Source organism: Delphinus delphis, chromosome 6, assembly GCF_949987515.2.
Source record: "Delphinus delphis chromosome 6, mDelDel1.2, whole genome shotgun sequence".
Classification (NCBI taxonomy): Eukaryota; Metazoa; Chordata; class Mammalia; order Artiodactyla; family Delphinidae; genus Delphinus; species Delphinus delphis.
Genome location: NC_082688.1, coordinates 2,231,040 through 2,247,232, shown reverse-complemented (window position 1 = coordinate 2,247,232; position 16,193 = coordinate 2,231,040). Strand labels below are relative to the sequence as shown.

Sequence of the window (16,193 nt, the reverse complement as noted above, 5' to 3'; positions counted from 1 at the left end):
TGCTTAGTTGTTTCAGGCTGTGGGATAAATCTGGGCCCTGCTCCTCCACCTTGACCAGGACTCTGATTAGCTAATGCTGCTCTTATGATGTGGGTTAGCGCTCCCAATTATGAGGGGAGTCCCAGTGTCACCCCCATTTTGTCACTGAGAAAAGCAGGACACAGAGGAGTTAAGTGACTTGGCCAGGGTGATGCAGAGCCTGGAGACCAGCCCCGTGTCACACTGCGCTGCCTCTCCCACAGCTGCCCAGGCTGGAAGCTTCGGGGTCCCCAGGACTCCTCCCAGTCACCCCCTCCCCTCCCCTTCTCTCCAGCCCCACCCTCTCCTGTCACCTGATGCCTACAACAGCCTCTGGACGGCCCCTCCCACCCACCCTGCAGCCACAGAGGCGTTTTTAAAAAGCAGAACTGACCAGGTACCGTCCTTGTCAGCACCCTTCCGTGCCTTCCCCCGGCTTCATTTATTCATTCATCACTCAGCTGACAGTTACCAAGGACCTACTATGAGCCACTCTGGGCGCCAGGATCCAGCAAGCAGCAAAAGAGATGGCGCCCCTGTGCTCGGCGACTCAAATCCCTGGAAGGACGAGCCTCACCGGGTAAAGGGCAGCCACGGTAGGGAGGGGGTCATTTCGGATAGATGGTCAGAGAAGGTCTCTGAGGAGGAGACATTTGAGCAGAGACCTGCATGGAACGAGGACAAGAGCCCATGAGACAAGTGCATCCCAGGCAGAGAGAAGAGGCAGTGCAAAGGCCCTGAGGCTGCAGTGGGCCTGGTGTGAGCAGGGGAGAGAGGCAGGAAACGTGGTCCAAGAGGGGCTGCGCGGGGCTGGTGGGCCTTGTGGGTGCAGCAGTGCCATGATGTCGCGTTTTATTTTAAGTGACACAGGCCCACGGGGATGTTTTGAGAAGAGGATGGAGAGAGCTCTAGCCTGAAGCCTCTGTGTGGAGCATCACTCTGGCCTCTGTGTGGAGCGCAGGCGGCCGGGGATGGGAGTGGGGGTGGGGACTCAGGCAGCAGCCCAGGCTTGAGGGGAGGGGCCTGGAAAAGGAGGAGGCATGGGAAGCGGTCAGACTCCGGGTAGAGTTTGCGGATCTGCTGACAGGTCGGGTGTGAAGTGAGAACAACGGAGGGGACCCGGGGGACTAGGGGGTTTGGGGTCCGAGCAGCTGGAAGGGTGTAAATGCCACTCCCTGGGATGGGGCGCTGCAGGAGGCCAGTCGGGAACTGGGTTTCCTGCACACCAGTGTTCCCCGCGCTGCACGTGCAGGGGCCGAGGCCGGCCGGCAGTCAAGGAGCAGGGCGAGGGCTGGGCCAGGGCTACCAATCTGGATGTTGTCCAGAGGTGTGGAGAGCTGGGGAAGGTCACCTTGGGAGCGGCTGTGTACCGGAGAGGGAGTGTGAGGCCTGGACCCCTGGGCCCTGGACACGTGGAGGTCAGGAGGCGGGGAGGAGGCCGCACAGGAAGCCGGGAAGGAAGGACCTGTCCGGCAGCTTCAGCGTCAGCTAAGGGCTCTGGTGCTCCGCCCCCCAAGTGTGCCCTGTGGACCGGCAGCGCCAGCACCACCCAGCGCTTGTTCAAACGTGTTCCGGGGCTTCCCTGGTGGCGCAGTGGTTGAGGGTCCGCCTGCCGATGCAGGGGACACAGGTTCGTGCCCCGGTCCGGGAAGATCCCACGTGCCGCGGAGCGGCTGGGCCCGTGAGCCATGGCCGCCGAGCCTGCGCGTCCAGAGCCTGTGCTCCGCGACGGGAGGGGCCACAACACTGAGAGGCTCGCGTACCGCAAAACAAAAACAAAAACAAAAACAAAGACGTGTTCCATCTCAGCAACCCCACACCACTGGTCAGAGCTGCTTCACCAGCTTCCCGGGCGACTGGGTGCACATCCAAACATGAGGACGGCCGATGTAGGAGTCGTTTCAGGGAGGAAGGGCCCCCGAGCTGCAGCAGGCACGCCACGTGAGGACCAGGGCTCCGTGAAGGCCGAGCCAGGCGCAGACGGAACGTGCTGCGCAGCCAGGTCCCTGCTGACCTCCCCCGCGCCCCGTCCTCGTGCTTCCTCCTCCTCGTGCGCTCGGGCTCCTGAGTCCACCCCGCGCCGCCTGCCCCCAGGCCTTTGCACGTGCCGTTTCCTCTGTCGATGCTCTTTCCCGTCATTCCCTTCTCATCCTTCAGGTCCCGGCACCGGGGTCACTCTCTAGGAGCCACCTCTCCCAGCTGCCCCCCCATCCCGCCAGCGAGCACCCGGAATGCTCCCTCCGTACGCCCCATCTGTGTCCCCCAACAAGACTGAAAACTCCACCAAGGCAGGGACCCAGAACAGAGTCCAGGACGCAGCAGGAACTCAGTGAATTTTTGCGTTGAATTGTTGATAAATTATAAACGCCAGGTGCCTAGTTTGGACAGCGAGCGCTATTAAATCCCAAAGAAGGAGTCGTATCCAGGGGCTGGGGGTCAGGAAAGGCTTTCTCAAGGAGCGTGCAGACTGATGGCTGAGGATTTCATAAGCAGAGGTGGAAGGGAGTTCAGGGTCCCATGGAATGGCACCAGCAAAGGCCCAGAGGCAAGACAATGCAAAGTTTGTGGTCTTAAGGCCCCGGGAACAAACACCTTAGCCAGACCCGTTAAAGGGAGCGTCGCAGGGATAGCCAACCAGGCTGGAAAGGCAAATCAGGGACAAGTGCAGCGGGCCCGGAACACCAGATGTTTGGGGCCTGGACCAGGAGAGTCACGCTCAGAGCTTCGTTCCAGAGGGATGCTGGCTGCACTGCTGGGGTGCTCTGCAGGGAGAGCCGTGGCCCGCATGTGCTGACCTGAAGGGAGACAAAGCTCAGCACAGTCTATATGGAACGGGCGCATTTTGTTTAAAAAAAAAAAAAAAATCAAAATACAAAGGCGAGGAGGTCAGCGGGGGCTCCGCTGAGGCTACCGGCGTCTCCAGCCCAGGCTCTGGGCAGGGGTGTGCAGCCAGGCTGCCCGGAAGTCCCGCGGAGGAGGCAGGGGCCCTGGCCCCGTTCATCGCTGTGCCCACCACGCGGCACACCCCGCACTCCATAAATGCTTGTGGAAAAGAGGGAGGAGGGGGAGGAGGAGGTTGGGAGACTGGCATTAACATCCTGCTAGAAGATGAGGACTCTGATGCCCATGGTCACCCTGGCACGAGGGAGGAAAGCCTGGATTCACACCCAAGTCTTCTGACTCGCAGATAGACCAGGGCTGGGAGAGAGAGCCGGCTCCGCCAGGCACGAGCCCGGGCTGCATCGGAGCCAAGCCTCTGGGTGGCAGGAATCCCTCGGGCTGCAGTGAAGGTTCTGCAAGAGAACGTATATAACAGACCATGGCTGCTCAGATGAGATGGTTGAGGGTGGCCTGAGCCAGCGGATGGCAGAGGGCATGACCGAAGGGGCCAATTGTGGGCTCCAGAGCTCGCCAGGAAAGTCCCCGGCAGGATTGGCGGGAACTTGGCTGCAACATCCTGTCTGGACCGCTGAGCGGGGCGAGCCAGAGATGGGGGCGTCTGCCCACTGCGAGCTGCACTGCGGCAAGGTGCATCCGCTGTTGCCTCCACTGCCACCGGGTACAACCGCACGGGGCTCTGAGGACTCGTGCGGGCTATGGGGTAAACCCCGAGTCAGGTCCCTCAGCCCCTGTGAGGGTTCTCGGGGCAGATCCGCCTGCCGGCACTGCATGCATAGATGTCTGTGTTCCCAACTCAGCCTGAGCTGCACATCGGAGACCCCTGGACCCCCGAGGGTCTCACGTCCTTAGCCTGGGGTGGGCTGGGGGGCATGGTTGGGGGGCGATCCTGATGGGCTGCCTGAGGCTAAGGCACAGCTCGCTGGGCCACTCCCAGAGTTTCTGACTCGGTGGGTCTGGGCGGGACCGGACTCTGCATTTCATCAAGTCCCCGGGTGTCACTGGGGATGCTCTGAGCAAAGAAGTCATAGGCCCGGAGCAGCTCAGGCCAGTGATTGTGAGCGAGGCTGCAGGGTGAAGAGAGAGGCCAAGAGTGGGCAGAGGCAGGTCCTGAGGCCGGAGAGGGAGGTATTTATGCTCTAATAGGGAAACCACTCCCCACACACCCGGCACTGCTAACTGCTCCCTAGCGCTGAAGTCTGCGCTGACCGTGACCTCTGTCCTGAACTGCACTCACCACCACGTGCCTCTGTTTCCCGGAGCGCAGGGCTGCTGCCGAGTCCCCCCACCCCCTCCAGGTCCTAGAGTGGGACTGGCTGTTGGTGATTGACTGGGTGCTCGTCCAATCGCTGTGAGATGCCAGAGGCAGCCGGCATTGCTGAAAAAGCCTCCTGACCCCCAGCCTGGCCCCAGGTTCTGCCTGTCGCCGACCTTGCAGGTGACAGTATCTCCTTGAGCCTCAGTTTCCCCATCTGTAAAATGGGGTTAATAACTCCGACTCCTAGGGCGATGGTGAGGCTTAAAGGGAGTGATGTGCACATTCTCTGCAGAGCGCCGCCAGTGCAGGCACTGTCCCCATCCAACTTTCACAGATGGTAAACCCAGGGGGGCTTTTCCCACGTCACACTGCAGGCATGGAGGGGGACAGATTTGGTTGGGGTCCCCTGGGCTCACAGGCTCAGCATCCCTCCTCCCCTCACCCTTCTTGCATGAGCCCTTCACAGCTAACTTGATCTTCTTCCTGTAAATTCATCAATGGCTCCAACGGCCCCCTCCCCCTCCCCCAGTGCTTAGCTCCAGGGGCTCCGCTTTGGCCAGTGACTCAATCCACAGGCGTATAAGAGCTCCTGCTGTTTACCAGGGTCTGTGCGGCAAGGTGAGGCTGATGGTGCAGCCCTCGTGGGGATCCCAGTGCATTGTGGGGACTAGCGGGAAAGCGGCTGAGGATGAAACCGCAAGGGATGGAGAGGACAGCCCGGTGCACGGAGGAGACAGCAGGCTTCCTGCAGAAGGGGAGGCCTGAGCATGGCCGTTAGGATCAGAAGGCATCGGCCCCCTGGAAGGAAGTGGGCATGGTCCCAGGGGCACCCCAGGCCAAGGGACCGTGGGGCAAGCACAGGCCTGAGGCCAGTGTGCACCTCCACAACACAGTCCCATCCTCAAGCAGAGGTGGGGCATCTGGGCTGGTCCTGGTGGGCGTGGGCTGTATTCAGGGCCAACTGGGAGCCACTGCTGGTCCAGACTTGCTTTGGGGGGCCCATCCTTTGGGACAGTAGTTCTCCAAGCGTGGTCCCTGGTCCAGCAGCCTCAGCATCCCCTGGGAACGGTCGAGATGAGCATTCTTAGCCCACCTGGACCTCTGAGCAGAAACTTACAGGGGAATCCCCACAGTCCAGAGCCCCCCCCCTCCCCCCGCCCCGGGGAAGCTGGTGCAGCCCAGGTGAGAATCTCCAATTTGATGGGGGCCCCGGAGGGGGCTGGCACTGGCTGGGGGGCCGGCCTGGCCCAGGCCCTGGCAGGGAGGCAGGCGGGAACAGGACAGGGTGAAGCACTGAGGCCATGGTGTTGGCTCAGCCACGGTTACTGACCGCGACACACAGCCAGGGGGACAGCGCCCTGAGCTTAGGCCTGGGGGTCTCCCCAACCCAGAATGGTACTGCTCTGTTGGCCCTGCGGCACCCAGGGGCCCCTGGCAGAGAGAGGAGTTCTCGGAAGTTGAGGTCAGCACCGGCACGTGACAGACGACAGCTCTGTCAAAGGAACGGGCAGGGAAGTGGGTGGGAAGCCCCGGTGTGAGTGGGATGGCTGATTCACTTGGATGCCTTAGTGGTCTGGCGGGGTGGGGGCACGTTACCTTCATCCCCTCAGGCCTGGGCAGTGGCCAGCGCTCTGTGGATACAAGAAAGCCCCCCGGCAGGCAGGCCCTCCTATGGTGGAGCCACGGTCACGCCCGGCACCGAAAGCCCGCTCTCCCATGCTCGGGGCAGCCGCACGACCGAGGGGTCAGGAGCCCAGCCTGCGCTGGCAGGTGGCCCTTGAATCGCCTGGGCCCGGGGCGTCCCTGCCGAGTCTGTGAGCCTCTGTTTGCCCCCCTGGGTCTGGTTGAGTCGTGAGGGTTTCATGGACGTCAAGGCTGAGCCGCAGGGATGGGCAGAGGCCAGATGGGGTCCTGCCTGTGCTTCCTCCCTCCTGCCCCTCCAGACGCGGAGTCCCCCTAACCCCCAGCCCCCGGTGCCTGTTTCTTCGCCGGTGCTGAGAGTGACCGTGAGGGCGAAGGGAAACACCCAGGGGAGAGCCCTTGCCCAGCGGCTGGACATGGTCTGTGCTTAACGAACAGTGCTCTGATGGTCCCAGGAAGCCCTGGCCTGGAGCCCCCTCCTGTGCGCCCGCCAAGCTCCGAGCTGGTACCAGGGGCCGTGCCCAGTTCTTGGAAGAGGAAGTTAGAAAAGAAAAAAACGGCGAAAAAAGTTACGTCAAGGAGCAGAAAGTGTTTTGCAAACCCAGCTTCTGCACGTGGTTATTTTAAGGGAGAGAAAAAGCCCGCGGCATCTGCAGCTGAGCTGGGGCTCCCTCGGGGTCTCCAACCCGCCCTCCCGTAAAGATCCCACCACAGCCTAGAAAGTTCCGGAATGGTGCATGCCAGCTGCCTTCCTTCTGACGGGTACCCCAACGCGGGCCTGGCCCGCAGCACCCACTACCTGCCCAGGACACGCTGCGGGCAGGCAGCGCGGGAGGTGGGGGCCACAGACGCAAGACCCCGTGCCTCCCCTTCCCGCGTTCAGGGGGCCTGTTCAGCGCAGGCTTGCCAAACGGACCCCGACTCAGTTCACATCTGCCCGCATTTTGCAGCCACTACTGTGTCCTTGCGCTCTATTGCCCCCTGGTGGCAGGAGGACCGCAGAACTGGCGCCAGCCAGGTTCCTGCCTTCACGGGGCTTCCAGTCGGGCAGGGGGCGAGGAGGCGGGTGCACCCCTGCCCCTGACACCCGTAGGCAAGCTGGGGCGGCGTGGGAGAAGGAGGGAGAAGACAAGACGCACACTTTGGGAGGCGCACCCAGGCTCACCCCCTGGTCCCCACACCTAATCGTGTGAGCCACGTGCAGCTCTGCCCCTGTTTCCTTGTTAGTAAAATGGGGTCATGGTGACCCTGCTCAGGCTCTCCTAGGGATTAAAGATGTTGGTCAAGGGTGCTGTGCCCTGCCTGGCACAGAGGAGGTGCTCAGGACGGGACGATGTGCTTGTTGCTGTTGTGAGGCACTGGGGAGCCACGCAAGGTGTTAGAGGGAGGCGATGACCAGTCCAGACTTGGGTTCAGGAACCTCCGTGGCGCAGCATGGGCAGGAGGGCGGGGCAGGAACCCCAGGTCCTGGGATGCCCCGGCAGCCTCTGTGCCGTGCTGGGGTCAACAGCTGGAGGGCCGGCCGGAGAGATGGGCGTGAACCGTGAGCTTCTCCACAGCCGTGTGTACTGCTTCAGACCACGAGGAGGGTGGACAGGAGAGGTCTGGGAGCTGCTGAGCTCAACGTCCGGCAGCGGGGGGCCTCGCCCTCCTCCCACCCCTCCCCTCCTCCCGCCATCACCTTGGGACCAAGGGAGGCGGTCCAGGGTCGCTAGCCTGTGCCCAGCTCTCGCTCTGTGGCAGAGGTCGGGGTGACCCTGGGCAAGGCTCCCTCTCTGGGGCACAGCTGCCCGTCTGCACGGCGAAGGAGCAGAGACATGCTCACGGACTTCCACACCACCGGCCATGCCCCCACGGAGCTGGGGGATCCAACTTCGTGTGACCATACACCCCAGTGCACCCCGAGTTTCTGCCCATCTGGATGAGCAGGGCAGGGGCTCCGGGCCAGACAGCAGCAGCCACAACTGAGGGTTTAATTTTGGAGCAGGTTCCGAGGGCCTGCCTCATGAAAGGCCCCTCTGGGCCGGGCCTCCCCCCCAGGATGACCAGGGCCCTCCCAGGTGCCACCCGCTGCCCCAGAGGACCAGGGAGGCCCCGGGCGGCTCTGGCACAGCTTCTGATGGAGGCCAGGAGGGGTTCCTCCTGCTACTCCCTGGGGACCATGCCAGAGGGGGCAGAAGGCCACCCAGCTGGAGGTGCCCTGAGCCCCCTGGCCCACCCAGGTGGGGCAAAGCCCTGCTCCCTCCAGTTTCCTGGCCACGGCCCAGCCACCAGGCCCCGGGGGTCTGCCCTGGATCCTCCCCTCCTGGACCACAGAGCTGCGAGCTCCTTTCCTCAGCTCCAGCCATATCCACGGTGGGCCGGGCAGGTCCACAAAGATGGGGTGTCCATCCAGTCGGGTTTTCTGCTTGCTCGGTGGGTTGACTCACTCCTCCAGCCTCAGTGCACCCCTAGAAAACGTGAGTGGGGTAATCGAGCAAAGAGATGCGTCTGAGCCCCGCTTCCCATGTGGCCTGGGAGAGTGGGTGTGTCCCACCCTCCACCCTGGGGCGGCCACAGGGAGAAATGAGATCAATGCGCTGACGCTGTTCTCATTAACCCTGCTGTTGCTGAACTGAGGCCCAGAGAAGGAGGGACCCGCCGTTCCCCATCACACCCCCAGCCTCCCTCCCCGCCCCCCGAGAGCTCCGCCAGGGTCCCACTAGGAAATTCCGGTGCACCCTTCAAGAGCTCAAGGACCCCGGCAGGTCATTCGTTCCCAGTCGGCGCTGAGTCCCTACCGTGGGCCCTGCTCTGGACTGGGCTTCAGGAACAGAGCAGTGGACCCCAGGTAGGGCCCTGCTCTCACATGGTTCACCCCGAGGGGCTCTTCAGCAGGGCTATGGGGAGAGCTTCTGGAACTCTGTGAACCCCAGAAACGGCTGTCCAAATGGCACAGCCCCTGTGCTCTCTCTGGGGGTCCTCGAGGAGTCCAGACCACAAAGCCGGCCGACCAGAGGCACCCACAGCATTTCCTAAACATCAGCAACGCAGCCCGCCTGGCAGCGCCAAGCCCCCTGCTGCAGGCGTCCTCCAGCCTTGGAACCCTAGGTGGGCACACGCCCGGCTTACTGGGTCCCCCGCGCCTGGTTGGCCCGAGCGCTCTCGGGGCTGAGCTGATCCGGGCTGAAGATGGAGCTTGGCGGGAGGACACTCCAGGTGGTGTTGGGAGCTGCCTCTCCGGGCCCCAGGCCCCGACTCCGCCACCCCACCCCCAGCCAGGCTCTGGATAACATCTCCGAGGCCAGCCCCAGCGATGCGGAGCACTTCGCCGTCTACTTATTACCAAACGCAGGAATCTGGGAGCCCGCGGAGCGTGAAATTAGGACCAAATGTGGAGGAGGTCTAGACAGGAACTCCGGGCCACTCCCGCTCGAGGACGACGGGGCCCTTGGGCTCCCAGGTAGCAGGAACGCTCTGGTAACCAGACAGATGTTTGTGGAGAAAAGCGTGCCGGCTCTCCACAAGCTCGACGAGGCGCCGGGATGCGGAAAGGCCTGGCAGCGAGGCGGCAAACCTGGGTCCCAAGCCCAGCTCTGACCTCTCTGCCCCCAGGCTCGGTCTCCCTGTCTGGAAATGAACGGCACCATCTTCGCCCGGTTGGAAGGGCTGCTTGTGAAGCAAGCGGATTCCAGGGCCCCACGCAGACCCACGAGGCCTGGGCCTCTGCATACTTCCCGGGTTCCCGTCCCTGGAGGGTTTAGGAGTCGCTGGGCTGGTTGAGCCTGAGGCCCGGCCAGTGTGGAGGGTGCAGGGCTGGGCTTCTCCTTGGCTCCTAGAAGGGGCGCCGGGCATCTCAGGTGAACAGGCGAAGGGGTGGGGGGTGCTGGAGGGGCGTAAGACAGGCAGACTGAGGAGACTCAATCCTTGGTCTGCAAGGCAGGGGTGGGTGGGATGCAGCAACGGGAACAGAGGAGAGTCTGAGACAGTGCAGGACACGTGGTCCAGATGGCAGCCATGCGGGGGTCCTCTGCCAGGGGAGGGGCTCCGTGAGGGCAAGGGGGAGGCAGGTGGGCCGGCGTCTGCCCCGCTGCCAGGTGTTTCCTGCCCCCCACCCCACTGGATCTCCTCGCCGCAGGAGGCAACCGCAGCTCGTAAAGCGGCGGCTCCCCGCGAGACACCGGGCTCTCGGAAGGGGCCGTGGCCCGCCCAGCCCCCCTCCACAGACTCTGGGGCCGGGGGTGCCCAGGGAGGCCCCATCTCACAGCCTGTCCCTGTAAAAATCGGGGGCGGGGACAGGGAAGCAAAGCCGTTTATAAAGCTTTAAAACCGTTTATGGTCCCGGGGGGCAGATTAACAATTCAGCTCAGTCCTCGCCAACTCGTCTTGGCTGGCGGTGCGTGGAGACTTGGGGCGGGGGCTGGGGCCAGGGAGCTGGAGGAGGGACGGCGGCGGCAGCCTCCACCAGGCTGGCACTGGACCTGCCGGCACCTCGCTGCCCCTCTCCTTCCTCTCCCGGCCCGACCCGGCCTGGCCCATCAGATGGCCATCCTTCTAGGACGGCTCAGAAGCCTTCTCCTCCAGGAAGCCCCCCACGGTTTCCCTGACGCGATACTGCCCCCTGAGCCCCGAAGCCCTCCGTTGGTCTCTGGGCACTCGGCGTAGCCATTCCCGGGACACGAGTGTCCAGGGGACACTGGATCAGCCCGGTTTCCCTCTAAGCTCGCAGGCAAGTTTATCGGAGTGTTTGCGGTCCTTCCCCTTCTCTGCCCCCCCGCGGGATGCCATCCTGATCTATTGCCTGGACCAGCAGCTGGCATTTTTTCACATTCGTGATTCTGAAACTTTGTCCTGCATCTCAGTTATCCGGACCCCTCACAGGCAGGGCTGGTTAAAGATACAGACCTAGATCCTTCAAGTCCAGAGCTGGCAGGACTTGGTTTTCTAAATCCTCCCATGTCCATATTACAGAGAAGGAAACTGAGGCCCAGAGAGTGGCCTGAGACCCAGGGTTACCAGCGAGTGTATGGCGGGACACTCCCCCTCCTGCCCACCCTCGAAGGCAGGACAAGGGCCCCTCAGCCCTGGTTACTTCAGTGTCCAGCTGGGCAGCGTCCCCAGGCACAGGAAGGAGGTCTGAGAGGCGACAGCTCAGCGAGGGCAGCAAGGTATGGGGCTTGGGGAAAGGGTCCTCTGGCCGCTGTTCTTCCACTGACTTGCTGTGTGAGGTCACGAATGTCTCCCCCGCAACGGTCACCACCCCTGCACTGGCCTCAGCTTCCCCCTACACCCCCCATTAAACAGAGGGGTGGGACTTCAAGGTTCTGTGAGTGGCATTAAAGAAGTCCAGGAAGGCTTCTTGGAGGAGAAGGCATGTTCTGAGCACTGAAGGCAGGGGAAGGCCTGGAGAGGCATAGGGAAGAGCATCCCTGGGGTGGGGCACAGTAAAGGCATAGGGGTGGCTGGAGGGTGGGGTGAGGGAGGCCATGTCACACTCTCGGGGGCAGTTCGGAGTTGACCATGGACTGATGTCAGGCTGGGGCCTGAGCGAAGCTGCCAGTGGTGTGCATGCACGTCTGCTGCCCGGGCCTGGTCCCGGGAGCGGCGCCCGGCTCGGGCGTTGCTGCCCGTCGGCGTGCGTGTATCTGCGGAGTGAGGCTGAGACGCTCCAGCTGGACGGGGCAAGAGTGTTGGAGCTGTGCCTGCTGACAGTCCTGGGCGCCTGGCCGGTGCCGGGGTCCTTCCCATCGCGCCGCCAGGCTGCCTGTGGCTGGAGGCCCCCCACCCAGAGCCGGGCAGAGCGAGGGGCCATCTGTGTCTCAGACCCGGGGAGAGGCTCCGTGGCCACGCCCTCAGGGACCTGATAGAGGGTTGAGAGGCAGAGAGGGAGACATAGTAACAATAGGAAACTGAGCACAGCACACCTGCCGCGGGGTGGAATCCTCCGTGTTCTTCCGTTTTACAGAGGAGGAAACTGAGGCACAGAGAAATGGAGGTATTCGAAGCCCCACGCTTGCAGCTAACTGGGGGCAGAGCCAGGCTGGCTCCCAGCGGTCCGTCCGGCTGGGGTGTTGGGGGCGCTGAGTTTAACTCCTGCACTTTGACCTCCTCCTTGACCTTTCCCAAGCCCAGTGAGCTCCCTCATCCAGGAAGCAGGGCCATAATGATCTTTCTGGGGGTACAAACGGCAGAAGCACACCCAAGGTTGATGTGTTCACAGCAAGAGTCACTCTGAGGGTCTCAGGGAGGGAAACGGAATCCTGTGAATTGGGACCACAGCCTGGCTCTCTCTGGGCACCTGCGTCCTTCCTCTCTTCCCGCCTGGACCAACTCCCCTGCCTCCACACACATGCCGCCCTGGCTGCGGCCTGAGTGCCCATGTCTCTGCCCAAGGTCAAGGGACCAGCAGGGACTGGCCAGTCTCCAGGTCCTGGTTCCACTTCCCGGGAGAGAGAAGACGGCTGGCCCGGCGTGGGGGGGCTGGCGCCTTTCCATCCCAGCCCCAGCAAGCCGTGGCCAGCGGAGCGGCAGGGAGTACGGAGGCTGCTGAAGCCCTCTGGGCCTGGGAGGCCCTGGATTTCCCGTGGCAGGCGCTGGGTCACACGTGGCTTTCAGCTGCGACGGGCCCATTAGCCAGGATGACACGCGTGCATCAGTGGCCCTGAATGGGGGGCTGGCTTTGGCTGGATCACCAGGAGGGACTCTGGCCTTCTCTGAACCTCGGTCTCTTCCTCTGCAAATTGGGGGTCCCGGTGCCTGCTCTGCCCTCCCACGGCTGCCGCAAAGACCAGGGAGAGCTGTCAGGGGTCCATTCCACTGCCCGCTTTCTGGCCACTCCAGGGTCAGGCTGAGACAAGCCGGGGTGTCCCTGTGAGCCCCCAGGGGGAAGGGTCTGGGGGCGTGGGGCGCAGCGCTCCGCCAGCAGCTGCGTGCTTTGCTTTGCCTCACCTCTGTGAAGAGCGTGAAACGCATCTGGACGGCAGGCCTGGCCCTGCCCAGCGTCCCCCGCTGGTTGCTTCCTCTGCACACCCAGCTCCCTGGATCCGGCCCCGGTCGGCCTGCACCTTTGGCAGGGCTGGTGGGCCAGCTGGCCTCAGCCACCCTGGGGGCCGAGGAAGGCCGGAGCTGCCCGGCAGGGCGCCCAGAAATGCAGGGGTCCCTGGGGCTGCTGCTCTGTCTGTGTGGCCTGCACTGTGTCTTCCTGACCGGGCCCTATTGCTCCAGCTGTCTGGATCTGCCTGTCTGCACCTCTGTCTGTCTGAATTTGGAGCTGTCTGTGAGTCTGGGTCTCGTTGTCTCGTCGCTTTGGGCCTGTCTGGATGTACCTTTCAGTCCATCTGTCTGTCTGCTCAGGGTCTGGGTTCCCATCCCAGCTGTGCCTCTGTCGCAAGACGCTCCCCCCACCCCTTGTGAGCACACGTTCACGTCCTCCTCCACCTATAGACCAGCGTCCCCGGCGTCCCTGCCCGGCCACTCCCTGCCAGTCCACTTGACCCTGCAGACGAGCCTGTGGGGAACCGCTGAGCAGCCAGCCTCACCAGGCGGGGCGCAGCCTCCCTCACTCCCGACCCACCGACCGCCCAGACCCCCCGAGTCTCCCAACGAAAACCCCGTCTGTCAGTTCTCACACATTCCTGGAAGAGAGCAAATCGGCCCAAATCCCATCAAGTCTTTGGCAAAGGCGCATCAGCGGCTTTAGAACCGAGCACTGCACAGAGCGCTTCACGGCACGTTCCTGTAATCGCAAGACGTGGGAGGTAACGCAGATCCCCGCCCACAGGGCCTGACTGAGTGAGTGGGGCCCCTTCACGCCGCGGGGCGAGCTCTAGGGGCCCCTGGGGGTAATCCCGCCCCTAGGGAAACGTGGTGTATCTGGGGAGAGACTACTGGGTGAAAAGGGAAGGTATGGAGGGTGTAGACAGAATGCCACTTTCGCTCAGGAGGAGAAGGAAATCTATATTTGCTTATATTTTTAGAAAGAAGCAATGGAAGGATAAACCCAGAACTAAGTGAAATGGTTACTTCTGGGCAGAGTAGGGTAGGCGGTGGCTCGGGGGAGGGGGCTGGGCGTGCAAGACCTCTCTGAATGCACCTGGTTTTACGCTTTTGACTTTGGAATCAAATGTTTTCTACAATTAAAGAGCAAAGCTAAATCCGTTTTTTTAAAGAAAGTAAAAACTAACTAGAATAAATGAACCTGAATATCAAGGTGGTGGAAAGAAAACCGTACTAAGAATTATTTCAAGTGACTTTGAAACAGTCTTTCTACTACACATCCCTAAGGGGACAAGGACAAAAAAAATAACAGATATCAAATTCCATTCAGTAGACTTGTTAGTAAAAACATCGGTAACACTACTTTTAAATTATTATATATGATGGGAAAAAGCAAATAATGAAGTGCATGTTATTAGGAAATAAAATTTGCACTGTAAAGGTCACATAGACATCACGTTTTAACATGTCAAAACCCTTTGATCTCTAATTTTAAACGGAAATATCAGTATAAACTCAGTTCATTTTTCTATTCCTTAAAAAAAAAGTCTTTCTGAGCTCTGGCCACCGGGAAAACCTGGAAACCCAGGAGCAGCTAGGACCCCTAGTGCCCAACTGTGTTCTCCAGAACCACTTCCCAGCAAGAGAACCAGGGTGTCCCAGGAGATAAGCTGGGACATCTTATGCCTAAAAGCAACATGCGACCAAGGGTTAGTGGGGTCCCACCAAAATGACGCCGGAGTCAACCTGGAGGTGCTTCCAAACCCACGGTCCCGGTGGGATCATCTGAACATCAAAAAGAATGATGACTGCAGTGGCTTAAAACACATCAGATGTACATACAAGTCAGTGAGATCACAGTGATACAGTAAAGCGACCACAAGTCTCACGGGGCGCCAACTTATTCTGAAAATTGAAAAAGTTACGAACTGAGCGTCTACGCCTTTCCTCTGCAGACTGTCTTTTAATATTACCGGATAGGTAATGGGGAAGGTTCTTTAGAGAAGAACCAGAGCTGATACACGCAGAAGAAATGACAGCATCTGAAAAGTCGCTATTTGCAACTCCTAATGAAATAACAGACGTAGGCTATGATTTCCAGTGGCTGCTGAAAGGATGAGGTGGAAGGCTGATGGGGAATTTTACGGTGGGAGGATTGGGCTGACGGCAGCTGAACCCACCGGCAAGTCTCAACATCACGACAAGGACAGCGTGGGGCCCTGAAAGTGAAGCGATAGGAAGCCAGTTTAGAGGACAAAACCATGATGGAGGGACATATGAAATGGTGCTGGGAGAAATGCAGCCAGTTCTAATACATGGAAAATCCTGTAAGATAAATGACCCAGTTTCTTCTATAAACAGCATGGGGCGGGGGGGGGAGGGGCGAGAGTGGATGGGAACTCTTCTACAGTCAAAAGGGGCAAACTGGATCCTGATTTGCGCAAAACCAACTGTAAAAAGACGTTGTGGAGATGACTGGAGGCTTTTTAAAGGTCCTCACCTGTCAGATTCCGCACTGAAGTATTTATGAGTAAACTAAGACACTCTGGGATTTCTTTAGGGAACTCAATTGCCCGTGCCATGCTATTCCCCTGGCGGAAAAAAAAAAAAAAAAGGTAGGGGGTGGAAATTGAGGCAGGGTGTGCTCAGCAGCAGCTGGTGCCTCAGAGATGACTGTTAACCGTCCAGGGATACGGCAAGCCGGCTATTAAAGCCTGGTCGCTTGAAATGGGCCACAGTGAGAATATTTACGGCACGAGCATCAGCAAACGCCACAGGTCAGGGTGCTTTCACTCCAAGAACTAGTTTATCAGCACCCGGCCAGACAGTGCTCACAAGGGCACCGCTGGTGACCGCATTGTGCATCCTCTCTACCTTGTGTGTGTTTGAAATTTTCCACAGTAGTTTACGAGGGGCACATCCTTAGGCCTAGGAATCCCACTTCTGAGAACTTATCCTGGACAGGTAATTGAAGTCGGTCCTGCAATTCAAGTGGCTTCCGTTTTTAGCTACGCAAACATGTATGGAAACGTTGGCTTAAGATTTATTTTTTAATGTCAACAGCCTGAACACCAAAAAGGAGTCTGGTTTTCAGTTTCGAAACATGAGAAAGTTCTGGAAGTCGGTTGCAAGCAAAGCGAATATACTTAACGCTACTGACTTGTACACTTAAAAATGGTCAAGATGGTAAATTTTATGTCACGTGTATTTTACCGGTGACTTGAAATGTTAAAAAAAAAGGATCGGTTATGTTATAAAATGGAATATGGTTTGAAATTATGTTACAGAAGAAAATTTAATGGTAAGGAGAAATAAGGATGCGCTGGTGAAGTGACAAAGCCGGTTACAAAACCATACGTTCAGCCCGACTGCATTTGGGTAAATTTATGCGTGAGCTTGTCGC

At 60.1% G+C, this 16,193-nt stretch overlaps 1 protein-coding gene across 1 annotated transcript in view; it reads left to right on the top strand.

Moving 5' to 3' along the window:
* The window catches only part of FAM163B (family with sequence similarity 163 member B), a 30,739-nt gene that overhangs the window by 11,522 nt on the left and 3,024 nt on the right, over nt 1–16,193 (top strand). The gene's annotated exons all lie outside the window — the stretch shown is intronic.